At 55.9% G+C, this 15,728-nt stretch overlaps 1 long non-coding RNA gene across 2 annotated transcripts; it reads left to right on the forward strand.

Annotated features, from left to right (window-relative positions):
- Positions 1–6,399: 6,399 nt before the first annotated feature.
- LOC123616923 (uncharacterized) lies at positions 6,400–15,373 on the forward strand. 2 transcript variants are annotated; one of them, XR_006725011.2, is made up of 3 exons: positions 6,400–7,055; positions 7,327–7,787; positions 12,238–15,373. It is a non-coding gene; the product is annotated as an uncharacterized LOC123616923 (long non-coding RNA). The 2 variants fall into 2 exon arrangements; XR_006725012.2 differs by having other exon boundaries at positions 6,400–6,778; positions 12,238–15,372.
- The last annotated feature ends 355 nt before the right edge of the window (positions 15,374–15,728 follow it).

Below are 15,728 nucleotides of genomic sequence, written 5' to 3' on the forward strand. Positions count from 1 at the left end.
GTCCCATCTGGGGGAGGAGGAGAAAGCCACGACAGAGCGGTGGAAAATATTCCTGGTATTGCTGAGGCCACAGTCTGCGGTTGTGGAAGGAAGCGAAGGAGGGGCTGCGAGATGGGGAGGAGAGGTTAACAAGATTAAAAAAGCCATAATGAGACCACAGCACAAACCCTGCAATTATGCTCCCAAATTTAATCAAAACAGCTTCCCGCACGGGGCCTGTAATGCATCCAGCAGGCCCCGCCAGGTTCTGCCTCCCAGGCCCAGCCCTTGAGATACCACAGCGCCCAGAGTCCTCCTGCCGAGCTGGGGCAGGGGCGGGGCCTGTCTTCCAGCACCACCCACCCCACCACCCCAGCACACCCCAGTGTGATGGGCCCGCGGGGCTTGACGTGGCCTAGTTAGGACAAGTCTCTCCAGCTCCTTCCTTCCCCGCCCACCCCGTCACCTCCCCGGCTTCTCATCTCTGCCTCCCGCAGCTCCGTGCGCCCTCTGCGGTGGGGTCTCCATGGCACTGGCTACCAGCTGTGACCCAGGCTCCTCAGGCAGGCCTCCCTCAGAGTCCCGCCCCTCCCACCACTGCCACCTCGGATGTCCCCTTTCTCAGTCAGACAACCCAGCAGCTCTGGCCCTCCCAGGAGATCTGGCCTGGCCTGGGGGTGTCGACCTTCTCGAGGGGAGAGGTTTTGGTCTCCCCTGGCACACGGAGGTCAGCGCCTGTAGTAGGAGCAGTCAAATGCTCCCTGATTAGCTCTGTGCTCCCCAAGTGTCCCAGCCTCCCTTGTGAAAAGGAGGAGCCAGACGCCTTGTTCTGGCCCATGGACTGTGGCGCCCAGGTCACGTGATGAGTGAACACCCCTTTCCGTCTCTCTCCTCCCCACCCTGGCGATCTCGGACGACATGTATTTTGACTGGTGTACAACAAGGTGAGGATGTCTACCCAACCCATGCTGGACCTTTGCAATATTGTGGTTTATAAGAAGTATATATATTGGGGCATTCAGATGACCGAAATACATTTCTCATGTGTATGTCTTAGTCCACGGTTTGTGGCTCACGGATTCTAAAATCTTTGCAATTTCCCAAATGTTGAGTGATCAAGGTGACGTTTGTTATGTTAATGAGGTGACTTTTGGACAGTGCCTAGGTAAGCTGAGCGCTGGGACCAGCTGCCAGGAGAACCAACCACGTGACTAGTGGGTCGGAACTTTCAGGTCTGCCCCTGGACCTCCGGGGAGGGGAGAGGTGGTGGAGGCTGAATCCATCGCCGTGGCCAGTGACTTAATCAATCATGCTTATGTAATGACGCCTCCATGAAAACCCAAAAGCAGGGGCTTCAGAGAACGTCCAGGCTGGTGAGCACCGGGAGATTTGGTGAGAGCGCCCACCCTCCCGCGTACCCTGCCCTATGCAGCGCTCCCATTTCCACCAGGCTGTTCCTGGGTTCTACCTTCATTATAAACCTGCAATCTAGTAAGTAAAGTGTCTCCTGATTTATATTTAAAGTGAATCTCTGATTTATAGCCGGTTGGTCAGAAGCCCAGGTGACAGCCCGGACTTGCAGTTAGTGTCTTGTGGGGAGGGGGCGGTTCTGTAAGCCTGCAGGATCTGACTCTAACCCCAGGCAGATGGTGTCAGAATTGAGTTGAATTGTAGGGTACCCAGCTGGTGTCAGAGAATTGCTTGGTGTGGAGAAAAAACCCACACGTCGGAACTGGTGTCAGAATCGGAGATGCTGGTCTAAGATCAAGTGTAACCTGGGGAATGGTGGTCCGGGCCCAGAGAGGAATTGGATTTCTTGGCGATTTCTGGGTTCTAGAATGGGAGAGGGGTGAGTGTCCTCTGACACCAGCACCTATGGCATGTCGTCAGCCAGGGGCCAGCCTTTGCTACAGACACCTATTGTAGGAACGACTCAAGGAGGGTTCCTCTCCATCCCAACCCATCCCATCCACTCACACAGCAAGTCCTGCTGGAGATACTCCCCACCCTTGCCCTCAAGAGGAGGCAGGAGACAGCAGAGAGAGTGGAATGCAGACTTGCCACCTAGAAGACCCCAAATCAAGCCCAGCTGGCCTTGGGCTGCTTACTTGGCCTCTCTGAAATTCATCATCTAAACAGAGCTGGTAATAGCCCCCAACTTCCCTGTCTCCTACAGTGGTTGTGAAAATCAAGAGACCTTCTTTGACAAAGTGGTTTGTAGGTTGTTAAGATAAAATAAGGACTCAATTCCTTGAGATGCAAGGCAGACAGTCCTAAGGGCAGTTAGAGAGGCACAGATAAGGGGTTACGAGAGAGAGTGGTTGGGACGATGGAGAGGGCTGAAGAGAAGAGACAAGGCGCTGAAGTTAAGGGTGGCTGCAGACCCTGCAGGCAGCAGTGGCAGAGAGAGGCGAATCTGGGAGAGAACAGGGTGAGCAAGGTCTGGGGGCTGGGGACACAGAGCAGTCTGCAGAGACAGTGGGAAGCACCGTCAGCATCTGCAGGGGTCCTGGGGGGTAACACTGCAAGTGCATCTGGAGAGACGGCAGAGGGCCTTAAGGACCAGGCGCGGGCACTTGCGCTTTGCTTGGGGTGCTGCGTGCACCCCGGGAACTTGTTACACATGCCCATTCTCGGGCAGCAGCCCAGACCTCCGGAAGCAGAAACTCCAGGGCGGGCCCGGGAATCCGGGCTTTATCAAGCCCTGGAGTGGGGCCGATGCCCCCTCCGGTGTGAGGCCCCCTGCCGTAGCAGGCGCTGTCAGCACGCAGCCCTGCCAGCTTCCAGCTGCCGCCATCAGAATCCCTCGACTACGGGCTCCCTGTGGCCGCCGAGGCCTGCCCTGCCCGGGCACACGGGCTGGGACAGCTGGGAGCCAGCGTCCGGGAGCAGCTGTCATGCAGTGGTTGACAGGAGCGGGTGCAGTGTCCCCAGGTCTGGGGTCCCAGGTCGGTGCAGCTGAGATGGGGGCCACACTCCATCCCACACCCCCGTGCGGGGCGCCCGCCCTCCCTGTCGGACCCCCACCCCCACAGGTGCTCCCTCGGAGGCCGCCCTCGGGAAGCACTGCCTCCCCGCCCCCCGGAGCACTGGGGGGGGGCTTCCGGGAGCAGGTACGGCGCACGCATGTGAGCACTGACACGGCATCCGGGCCCGGTCGAGGCAGGATGCTGACTCCCTGGGCTGCAGCGGCACTGGCGGAGGGGGCGGCCCTGGCAGAGACGGCAGAGTGGCCTGGAGGTAGACAGAGAGGGATGAGCACTGGCAAGGCGCTGGCAAGAGCCAGGCGGGGGGTGGAGGGCTTGGAGAAGGGGGGCGGAGGGGGGAAGGGGGTCTCCTGCTAATGCAGAATTGCCTGAGAGCTAAGCAGCCAGGCCTCAGAGCTGGTCCCAGATCCGGGACCAAAGCCCAGGCCTGCCAGGCCCGAGCTTGCTGCTTCGCGCCACACCGGGGAGCACGCCTCCCGGCCACCACCACTCACCGTGGCCACGCTGCTCGCTAGAGCTGCCTGGATTCTCGTGCCTCCGAGGAGGCTGGTGTTAACTCTGGATGAAGGACGAGTGCTACTCATCCAGCAAGGGTTTGACTCTTCCTCAAAACTCTAGCCCTTTCTGAAAAAAATCAAAGCATCTCTGCAGCCTGGCAGCCTGCGCTTCCCACAGCTGCAGATCCAGGCAGCAACCTTCCCTCGCTGTGCCTCGGTTTCCTCACCTGTCAAAGGGGAGTGAAGCCCCGTCACATTAGGCTTTCAGACCAGCTCGACTGGCGCTGTCGCTGTGGCCGTGGTTCTTGCTGGCTACATCGCTGAGCCCGGGAAACTCCCGAGGCTGTCACTTGTCACTGTGTATGCATCCCCCAGCTAACCCCCAGCAGAGCCGGGCTGCAGTGCCAGGGCTGGCCGACGCAAGAGCCCACGTGCTGCACCCTCCCCCCGACGGTGGAGAAACAGAATTCAACACCAAGATGGTGGAGGAGTTTTGTTCATTGTTCTTTTGGGGTTTTGTTTGTTTGTTTGTTGTAATTGAAGTACAGTTAGTCTACAACGTTTTGTTAATCTCTGGTTTATAACATAGTGATTCACTTATACACATATGTATTCCCTTTCATGTTCTTTTTCAGCCATTACAAGGGATTGAATCTAGTTCCCTGTGCTGCACAGTGGGGCCTTGTTGTTTATCTATTTTATATATAGTAGTGTGTATCTGCAAATCTCAAACTCCCAGTTTATCCCTCCACCCCCCCCTTTCCCTCGTGGTAACCACAAGTTTGTTTTCTATGTCTGTGAGTCTATTTCTGTTTTGTAAAAAGTTTGTCTTATTTTTGTCAGATTCTACATATAAGTGATGTCATATAGTATTTGTCTTTCTCTTTATGGCTTACTTCACTTAGAATGACAATATCCAAGTCCATCCATGTTGCTGCAAATGGCATTATTTTATTATTTTTTATGGCTGAGTAGTATTCCATTGTATAAATATACCACAGCTTCTTTATCCTGTCATCTGTTGATGGACATGTAGTTTGTTTACATGTCTTGGCTACTGTAAATAGTGCTGCTGTGAACATTGGGGTGCATGTGTCTTTTCAAATTAAAGTTCCCTCCAGGTATGTGCCCAGGAGTGGGATTGCTGGATCATATGGTAAGTCTAGTTCTAGTTTTTAAAGGAATCTCCATACTGTTTTCCACAGTGGCTGCACCAGACTGCATTCCACCAGCAGTGTAGGAGGGCTCCCTTTTCTCCACACCCCCTTCAGCATTTATTGTTTGTGGACTTGTTAATGATGGCCCTTCTGACTGGTGTGAGGACACCTTACTGTGGTTTTGATTTGCATTTCTCTGATAGTGATACTGAGCATTTTTTCATGTGCCTTTTGGTCATCTGTATGTCTTCACTGGAGAAGTGTTTCTGAGGTCTTCTGCCCATTTGTTGATTGGGTTGTTTGTTTTTTGTTATTACAGTCATTCTTTCTTTAACCTCAGACCCTTCTCTCCAAATCTCCTTATTGCCGTGGTGGCAGAGGGCGCTGGTTGGGGAACGCTGTCCTGGCAGAGTGTGTCCCTGTGAGGCCAGAGAAACAACGTCATGGAATTGAAATCAGCTCAAGGAACCTGGGTTCTGGGGCTAGTTCTGTGGCCCCTTGGCTCTCTGACCTTGGGCAGGTCATTTTCTCCTCAGGGTCTCAGTTTCTCCATTTATAAAATGGGTGCACACAAATCCCTGCCTCTCTGACAGGGTTGCGGGGAGGCTCAGTCATGAAATACATCTTGGCTGGCTTGTGCGAGGTGCTAGTGGGGAGAGACATGTATGAGGGAGACCCCCGTCCTGGCTGTGCACAGCGAGGGGTGTCACAGGAGAGGGACCGAAGGGAGGGAGTGTTTCTTGAGCACTTACTACGCATGCAGCCCTGGGCTGCGGGCTTTGCCCTCCTGTAATTTTCCCAACAGCCTTGCAAAGGCAAGGGTTAGATTCCCATTTGCAGAACAGGAAGGCGGGGCTCGGGGAAGAAAGGCGAGTGGCCGCTATCAGTAGAGCTAAGGGTGAGGCTCCAGTCTGTCTCCAGAGCACGGCTTTCTGCCACACTGCCCCTTCCCTGGGGTCCACCAGCAGGCTGAGCTGACCCCTCACCGCGAGGACACGTGCTGGGTGCTGGGCCCAGGGATGGGGGAAGTGTCCCCCCACGGAGGGGAGTGACGATGCCGTAACCTAAGTGTGACGTGCCGAGGTAGCTTAAAGGAGGGACTGCCACGAGGCCTCACCGAGGAGGAGATGTTTGCCCTGGGCTTTGAAGAACACGCAGTTTTTCAGATAAAAGAAGGGTCTTCAGAACAAGGAGAGTTGCATATGTAAGACAGGCAGATGTCGAATTGCTGGCCGCTCAAGGAACCACAGATGGAGCTCAGTCACAGAGAGACCGGGCCGCAGCTGGATGAGGTGCATCTCCTCAGCGCTTTACCTGCTGTGTGACTCTGAGCAAGCTACGTAACCTTTCTGAGCCTCAGTATCCTAGACGGCTCAGTGAAGATGGTGATGCCTAATCCAGAAGAGATAAATGTGGAAGAAGTTTACGCACATTGTTCTCATTTAATCCTTACAATCTTGTGAGCTGAGCACTAGGGCAGCCCCAGAACAGAAGGGAAAACCCAGCCCTGCCGGCAGGGCATGGCTTCCAGGACGGCCAGGGCTGCAGTCACGTGTTTCCAGCGTTAATGGGCTTAAAAGTGCCGGCCTTGCTCACGAGTTAACATTCCTTTAAAAGTAGCTCGGACAAGACCAGCAAAGGTGCTTCAGGAATTCTCTCCTCTTGTTGGGGGAGGGAGAAAAAGGGAAACCGTTCTTCAGGTGACAGGCGGAGCCGTGGGGAAGCAAGGAAACACGTCATCTGCCTGTTCCCGGGTCTGAGAAGCGGGCCCGGCGCACACTGCGCAGGCGCTGTCCGGCCGCTCGCGGTGGGGCTGTTTGTTCCGAGTTGTTCCAGCTGGTTCGGGAGGCAGGAAGTCAGTCCTTCTTCCTCCGGCTTTGTTCCGCTCCGCGGGCCTTCCAAGTGCACCCACGAGGTCCCGGGACGCCCTGACCTGGCGTGCGCTTGGCGGCGCGGCCTGGGAAGGGTGACGACGGGGCGTCGGGGACAGGCAAGGCTGGGAGCGCGGAGGCCGGCGGTGGCCCCGGCTGCCCTCTGCCCCCGGGCTCTCCTGCCCAGCTCGGGGCTCCCCAGCTTGAGAGCGCAAGCGCGAGTCTGCCTAATCCACGGGCTTGAACTTCTCCAGAGGGGCGGGCTTCCCAGGCCCCAGCTCACCAAGGTGGGCCTGACAGCACCACTGGGAGAGGAAGCTTCCCCTCCCTGACCCTGGGAAGCACCCGCAGCTGAGAGAGGGGCTACGGAGAAGGCACTGGGAGCCGCCAAGCTGCAGCCCTAGGCTTAGCTCTGCCATTCACACGCTAGCTGCCTTGGCGGACCCTTCCCTTTGCCTGAGCATCAGTTTCGGGCAGAGCCGGGACGAGGGGAACTTGCATGCACGCGCCTAATGCGTTTGCCCTCCCCTTTGGGGAAGAAAGCCTTGTCCTCAAACACATCAGGTCAGTAAACTACAATCCAGTTAATCCCAGAGCCAAAAAACCAGACTGTCGGGGGTCTTCCTCCTAAACCAAGGGAAACGGTTTCTGGGAGGAAAGATGTCAAAGGGGGCGCTTCTGAGAAACGGGGTCTGGGAAGCGCAGGCTGCAGACAACAGGCCTGGTAACCTGATCGCTTACCGTGTGCTAGCTCCCTGTAGGGAGATTCTGGCAAGTGTTACCTTTAAGCCCACGACACCCCCATGACACAGCCATTCTTATCCATGTCTTGCAGATGAGAAACAGAGATTAAATCACTTGTCCGGGACCCTCCAGGCAGTTGAGATGCAGGCTCAGTTCGTCTGACCCCAAAGGCCAAGCTCTTTCCTGAGCAAACCGACCAGGTCAGGCGCTGACCAGGCTGGATCTGGCCCTGGGATACGTGGCGTCTGGCTTGAGTGAGGCTTCAAACATCGGAGATTTTTACAGAAATCCGGCTTCTGGATGGTAGACTTGGGAAATCTGGCAACACAGAGCCCTCCTTCCACGTGGCAGTCATGAGCTGGAGCTGCGTGGAGGCCCAGACCTCCGGACAAGCCTCCCTGGTGAGCTGGGTTCCTCTCCAGCTGGGCAGCTGGCCCGCCTGGCTCTTGTGCACCTGCCCGGCCCCTCCAGGCCCTGCTGCCCCTGTGACCCCTGGCCTGGGGAATATTCCTGACCCTGTACCCAGCCACAGGGAAAAGCTGGAAAGCACAGGTAGGAGAGGCCTCTGGCTCCAGCTCCCTGCACTTTTACCTCATACCCCTGCTCTCTCTCCTCTCCCCACCACCCCCGCCTTCCATTCCTGCCGCTCCTTCCCCCTCCCCCCTTCTCCTCCCTGGTTTTTCCCCTCCTGCGCAGCTAGGCTCACTGGGAACTTTCTGCGCTCACCTGTCCTCCACCCCGTTTCCCGTGCTCGTTCGGGTCTCCCCAGGAAGACCGCACACCCGTGGGGACCAGTGTGTCTCTCAACACACGAGACCCTACACAGCCCCGCAGAGCAGGAGCGCACCCCCACTTCGGTGTTAGGGGCTCTCAGGACCTCTGATGTCCCAGCAGAGGCCCCGCTTGCTGCGGGGGGGAGACCCCGCTTCTCCTGGCTGCCCTGAATCAACCCTCCTCACCGAGCCAGTGTTCCGGGGGCACCTTCCCTCTCCCCACGTGCATCAAGAAGGCCTGGGACTTATTAACTGGGAGACCTCACGGGAAACTGTGCACTGGACCCCAAGTCCAAGTGCTGGGGTGCTGGGCTGTGTCAGTGGGAGGTGCAACAGAGGCCTCGCCTCACCGGGGGCCTTTAATCCTTGGCAGCTGATTATCTGAGACCCCGGGTCTAACTTCAAGAAAGCCTGGACCAGCAAGGCCACTGTCCCCCACGTCAGGCCAGAGAACACAGAGCCTCAGAAAGGACCGCCTGGGATTTAGCTGAGGGCGCTGCCATTCACTCCCTGGATGGCCCCGAGTGGGCCTCCTGCTCAGGTTCTCCATCTGTAAACTGGGGCTCAGGGAGCCAACGCAGGTGACGGTGAGGCACCATTTCAGTGTAACCCCTGCCTGGCTCAGTCCCAGGCCTGGGGCTGGGGAGCGACACTCAGGCGCTTCCGGGGTGACAGGAAGGGTGAGACGGGAAGGAGTTCTCTGGCTGGGCCTGCATTAGGATCGCCTGTGGGGCTCCTTAGACGCATAAGTTCTCTGACCGTATCCTTGGAGAGGGTGGCTCAAGCGGCAGCCTGAAACACCGCATTGGGATGGAAGGTATCGATTTTTCCCATTAAAATTTATGAAATGGGTTTTTCATTTAATGGCTTTTCACTTAGCAGGAAAGTTTTCAGGAACAAATTCTGGTCACTAAGCAAAGGGCTGGGCGTGTGGTTCTGATCTGGGGGCAGAGTAGCAAATGATCTAGCCTAGATCGCAGTTGTCACCGTCCCTGAGTGGCTTACATACATTTTGTCACTGCCACCTTCCAGTAGTCACAAATCCCCAGTATGGTGGTGGGGTAGGTATATCCATGCTGTAGGGGAGGAAACCGGGACACAGACCTGATAACCCCCAAGGCTACCTGGTCAGCCAGGGGCAGAGCTGGGACGTGGAATAGGATTCTTGCTCTGGCTCCCAAACCCAGCATCCTTCCTCATCCCCTCTGATGCCCTCCCGAGGGGGGCCCTTCCTGCTCCCACAGCCTGTCCCCTGAAGAGAGCCCACGTGGCATCTGGCCCGTGGGTCTCTTGGAAGGACCCCTAAGAAGTAACAACAACTGGAGACGAAGCAAAAAGAAGCACAATGATGGTTACGTCCAAGTGGAGAGGCCGCGTGCAGGGAGGAGCCGGGGGAGCTGGCTGAGGACGGTCTGCTGTGCGAAGTCACCTGACTGTCTGGGCCTCGGTTTCTTCAGCATTAAAGTCGGGATAGCAGTGTCCGCCACACTTGGTTAGTGCATAGATTATGACATACGAGTAAGTTCTGGGTAAACCAGAGACACACAATTGTACAGAAAGCCAGATTTTTCCAGAAGATTCCAGAAGGCCCAAAGATGTGTCCGTCCAGTGGCAGGTTGGTTTCTGTGTTTCCAGTCTTTGCCTTGGCTGGCACTCGTCTTGCTATTTGATAGTAATTAAATCTGCTGTCAATGACACGAACCTGTTTGGTTCAGCAAGTAAACTAACACGATTGTTCTGGACAGCGCTGCGTTTTCCCTGTTGGTGCCGCTGATTTATGGGCCTGCCTTTAGTCATCGGAATCAGAAAGAGCAACTTCCTGGAAAAGGTGGAGCATCTATTCAAGTCTCTGGTGCTGATTTTAAAAGTCAGCTTGGTGTGTGGGATTAGTCACTCTTCGGGGCATGTTCTTTCTTCAGACACGTTCCCTTGTTCGAGGAGCCCTGGCACACAGGAGGAGGAATGAAACACTGCATATAGAACAGCCTTAAACCGTCCATTACATCGACTTACTTTACCTGAATAGTGAAAGTATTCTGGAAAAAGCTGATGGTAAGAGGGCTACATAGCGTTAAGTCAAAGGTTGACATAAAATTTTAAAAATCATTAGGCATGAACCAATGTTTAAAGTACCCCTTACAGACCCATTTCAAGGAACGGATTTTTGGTTTTAAGGAAATAAAGTCAGTTCATCCACCACCATGAAACAGACAGCATTCTATGAGGACTTGCACTGCGGGGCAACTGTGCAAACACAGGTTTCAGAAGTCCTTGTACCTCATTCATCCCCTAAGTCGGTTACATATTCCTCCTGTGACATCACACCCTGGGCAGTGGCTCAGCGAACCCTTCTCTCCTTGCCTGGAACAACAGCGAACCCTTCTCTCCTTGCCTGGAACAACAGCAAACATGGGTGGTGCCGTGTGCAGGTGCCCCCCTTCCGAACAAGCCAAGCAGACAAGTACTACCTCACGGTTCTACCATCAAGGTTAAAAAAAGAGATTAATTACACGCAAGTGCTCCTGTATAAGCCTTCTGCCGATGTTCAACCAAAAATACGCAGTCCATTATATTCTCGGAATGAGGTGGGAAGCCCCATGGAAAAGACAGACAGGACCCCCAGGCAGGGCCACTACCCTCCTGCCAGCACCATCCGGTTCCCTGGCCCAGTGGCATTATCTCGCTTTTTAAACCCTGAAACGGCTTACTTCTAGGAAAGCGGAACTTACCCCTATTGGTCCCCTGAGCTAACTCCTGATTGGTCCATTTCTCTCACTCCTGATTAGTCCATTTCCCTCACTCCTGACTGGTCCATTTCTACAAAGCTTCTTCTTAATTAGTCACCTTTGTTATACCTTATTTGCATATGATGTTGCAAAATGTTACAACTGGCAGCCTATAAAAGGCTGTGTAAACCTACAGACGGGGCCCAGAGCTTGGAGTGTTAACTTCTGTGGGCCCGCTGGCGTAATAAACCTGAGTTCTCCAGCCCTCCGAGTGCTGCTTGGTCTCTCACCTGGATCCAGGCTGCTGTCACAACTGAGCTGTAACACTGAGCTGTAACACACTTTGCTGCAACACACTTTGCTGCAACAGGATGAAGAGCGGCTTTGGAAGAAAACGGTTAACACAGAGGCGATAAGATGTCCATTTTCTGACCTGTACTCTGGGCATTGGTTTGTGTTTGGAAATTCTATCTTGGAAGAGTGACCTTTTCCAGGAAGGAAGCACTGACTCCAGAGTCTGCCTCTCTGGGTTCAGAGGCTGGCTGTCTCTCATTTGCTGTGTGACCTTGGGCCAGTTGCTTAACCTCTCTGTGCCTCATTTCCCTCATTTGTAAAATAAGGAAAATGGGCCAGTCATTTGATCAGGATGGCTTCATGGGCACGGATGGATCTAGGGCAGCGATTGGCCAACTTTTTCTGTAAAAGGCCAAATAGCAAATGTTTTCAGCCTCGGGAGCCCTTGAAGCAAAAAAGCAGCCCTGGGCGGCATGCACACAAACAGGTGTAACTCTGCTCCAAGGAAACCTTACAAAAACGGGTGGTCATTGGCCTGGTAGACTGCCAGCTCCTGGTCTAGAGAACATGCCAGAACAAGGAAGCAGCCATGAGAAGACAGAGCCCGGCCAGCAGAGGAGGGTTAGTGGGACAAGCTCTGAGCACATGGAAGATGACTAAGGGGGCAGAAAGACCTGGCGGGGGGCCCTCTGCCACACTGGCGGCCTGAACGCTGCTCATCTTCCCTCCTAGAATGCCTCCCCTTCCCCCAGCCAACTCCTGAGTGTCCCTCCCAGTCCGCCCACACCCTTGATGAGGGCAGGTACCAGGGTGGCCTGCCTGGAGGTGGAGCGCGTGGTAGCAATGCCACAGTCCCAGAGCCTGGAAGAGGCTCGGTCCTACTCCCACCTCTGCTGTGAACTTGCTGCGGGGCCTTATGTCCAGGATGGAGAGGTGACTGTAGCCCCAGGGCCTCCCCTCCGAGCCAGAGCTGGCCTTGTGGGGCACCACGTGATGAGGCTGGGGACGGGATCTGCGCCACTTCTGTGCTGAGCCCCCGTCCCTTCCTCTGTCCTGCTGGCCTCCCCAGCCTCCTCCCCAGAGCCAAGGCCTGCCACCCGCTCACCCCTTAGGCCCCCACTGCATCTGCAGTTTTTCCTGTCTGTGCGCCATACTCTCCCATAGCCAGAGGGCCTTTGAAGTCACCTAGCTAACCCTCTTGTTTTTCAGATGAGGAAACTGGCCCAGAGACAGGACAGGCCTTCCTCCACGTCTCACAGGCAGCTGTCCTGACTTACACCCGGTGCCCACCAGTGTCTCCACCTCTGAGGAAGCCCCACCCGCAATCTCTCAGGAATGCAAATATTGGCCCAAACCATATAATTCTTGGTGAAAACTAGAAAAAAATATCATTTTCTTCAGCCAAACAAAGCCCTGCATCAGCACCCGTGCCATGGCAAGCGGACTGTAGGAATTCAGCCCCTATTTGGCCTCACAGCTGGGTACCTTGTGCAGTGAGCAACCTGCACGGCCTTCCATGGAGGTCCTGGGCCCAGGCCTAGTAACAGGGATTGGTGTTAACCTTGGCAAACCCCAGATCACAGATTCATGGGGAGATGTCAGGGACTGCTCAGCTCACAGGTCATCACTGCCAGGTGGGAGTGCATGCCCAGTGTCATACTGGAAATCTGGATTTGGGAAATCTAGTTTGTTGGGAAGGGATTCCTTTAAATGCATATATATATATATATAAAATGCAGGCCGATTCTGTGCAGACCACACAGACAAGTCTGTGGGCTGACAGATTTTTGACTAGTCCACACCCCTCAGAAAACAGATGTGCGATGCAGAGAAGTGACTCGTCCACGCTGACACTTCGAGCCAGTGACAGGCTGCCTCCCAGCCTTCCCCGAAGCCTGTGACCCACACTGCGCCTGCATTTCACAAGTCAGCCTGAACTGCACACACACCTCCCGGCCTGGCCCCGTCCCCAGCTGGTATTTTTACCAAATGTCACAGCAGTTTGCAGGAGGGCCCAGGCTCTGGCGTGAGCCAGTGAATTGTGACCGCTTGCCAGAGAGCTGTAAACAGGATTCTGATGAATGAATTCCTCAATGGCCGGGCCCCGTGTGCAGACGTTGTCTGAGTGTCACCCCCGGCAGACGCACGAGGAGGCATTGGCCGGGCGGCGGGAAGATTTGTGTCATGTCTTTGCCTCGGAAAGAGAGCTCTAAGCCTGCTGGCCCTGAACGCAGACATGACCGTGCCTCCCTCGCTCCTAACTGCGGGCCTGCCCCGTCTGAGTTCACGCCAGCTGACGTGCGCCTGAGACCAGAGCGAGGATGATGGATCCTCGAGTGAAAATAGAATTGGCTGGCCTCCGTGGTGATCTCCAGAAACTTGCAAACGCCCTCATCTGAATCCAAACAAAGAGCCGAGAAGCCCTCCCTCTGACACTGCCTGCCTTGCATCTGGCAGGACCCCTGAGGCCTGAGCAGAAAGCTCTGGGTCATGTCCTCTTGTGGCTGGTGATTGGAAACTCAGGCAGCAGGAGCCGGACACGAACCTGTCCAGACTTCCAAGGATCTCGGAAGAAGGGAAACATGGGAGAGTCACCGACAAGGGAATTGTCCTGCTGTGTGACCTTGGGCAGTCTCCTGACCACTCTGGACCTTGTGCCCTCCTCTGCGAAATTTTATTCTTTTGACCCAGAGCACAGGATTCCCTCCGCTCCCATGCCGGGGCCAGTAAGGTCAAAGCTAAGGCCGCAGAAGGGTGCCAAGTAATCGCACGGGTGGCCGCTCCCCCTCCCACGCCCGGGGCCAGTGTCACCGGTGGATCCTGGCTCTCCCAGCCGCCCAGCGGCGGCTAGCCTCCCAGGTTTTCTCAGCGCAGGACTCAAGGCGGCCGCCACAATCAGTCCCAGCCAGCAAGTGTGAGAAGAGGGTTTGCCGCCCCCAAGCTGGAATATCTGCCTTCTGTGCTCTAGTCTAAGAGAGACAGCTTGTGTAATGGGAGGACCTCTGGACTGGGAGCCAGGAGTCTTGGCGCTGACGTCAGCTCCCTAGGGCAGGACACCGGGCCTCTCAGGGTTTCCTCCAAGTCTTTTCCTGCTCCGAAGCCGCGGCCAGTAAGAGCAGGGTCTTAGCAACGGCTCGGCACGTGTCAGGCACTCCGCAGACACGTTAGGGCATTCTCTCACAAAGTCATCGTAATACCTGATAAGGTATTGTGTGCCTCAGTTTCTCCCCCTGTGAAATGGGGGTGATGATAACAGCATAGCTACCTTATTGCACTGTGTGATGATTAAATGAGCTACTAGAAATACGTGGAAAGTGCCTGGAATGGTGTCTGGCACAGTGTTCGCTTCTGTTCGCCCTGAAGAAAGGGAATTCCCAGGCTCACGGGCGGTCAGGGCTCCTGAGGGCTGTGGCAGGAATCCTGCCCACCTGCTGCCTCTGGCATCCTCAGTCCCTCAGAGGGAGACACAGCCAGAGCCCCAGAGGGACATCGGGTGGATGTCCCCTTTCAGCCTGCACGCCAGGCACACTGACATGGCGGCCCTGGAAGTGGACGCTGTTGGTCCTGCCCCCCCAGATGAGGAAACCAAGGCCCAGAGAGAGGACGAGCCCTCAGCCAGTCTCCCGACTCCTCCGGGCTCATCCCTTAGGCCCCCTGGCCTCTCGGTCCTGGTGCTGATGCAGCGATGGGCGTCCTCCGGGGAGCCGTTCCCCAGGCTCCAGAGGGAGGCAGGGGCAGCCTCTCTGGGACTCAGTGGTTCAGCTGTCTTTGGGATGAGGTGGGGGTGACTGGGGCAGAGCCAGGCCCTCTCTGAGGACTCCTGTGGGCGGAAACGCACAGGAAGGAGGGTGGGCCAGATTCCAGCAAGACGGCGGAGCCCCAAGTCTCGTCTTGTGAGAGAGGCATCCTTCTGCCATCTCTTCCTTTCTCTCGCCTCCATCTTTCTCTGTCCTCGGTCCCTTGTTCCTGGTTGGCCAGCATCCCCTCTTCTTCTTTCTCCACGAGGATAACCTTCCCTCTTCCCTTTTCCAGTGCGCTGAACACCAGGCAGAGGGGAAACAAAACTTGAGATTTGCTGAACGCCCCATGTGCGCCTGGTACAACATAAACACCCCCCTTTTAACTGATACAACAGCCCCACAAGGGATGCGTGATGACCTCCCCGCCACAGACGAGGGAACGGGGCCCCTGGGACGAAGTGACTTGGCTAGGAGGACACCTTTAACAGATGTCAGAGCTGGGATTTGAACCCAGACCTCTGCCCCCAGAGCCACGCCATTTCCACCACACCACCGGGCGTTCCCCAGGGGAGGCTGGGAGCCCAGCATGGAAACTCCAGTGTGGAAACAGCGAGTGGAAACTGCATTAATGAAGGAGAGAGCCGCGCCGGGCCCCTGGGGCTGGTTCCTCATCAGCCAGAGCCCCAGGAGGAGCTGGGGAGAGATGTTCCCAGCATCCTCGGCAGCTAATTGCCAGCTTCACTTTTTCCTTTCCCTCCTTGGATGTTTCCGACGCCCTCACCAAGTGCTCCAAACTCAGCCTGTGGAGCAGGGCTGCAGCTCAGAGCCGTCAGGGCTGGTGGGGGAGGCGGGGGTGCAGAGAACGAGCCTGCAGGGCCCACTCACAGCCCACTGGCCACTCCGAGGGTGGCTCCCGCGGGCTCCAGGTGTGGCTGGATCCGTGGTCCTCAGCAGGGATTG

The sequence above is a fragment of the Camelus bactrianus genome, chromosome 27 (genome assembly GCF_048773025.1).
Source record: "Camelus bactrianus isolate YW-2024 breed Bactrian camel chromosome 27, ASM4877302v1, whole genome shotgun sequence".
NCBI lineage: Eukaryota > Metazoa > Chordata > Mammalia > Artiodactyla > Camelidae > Camelus > Camelus bactrianus.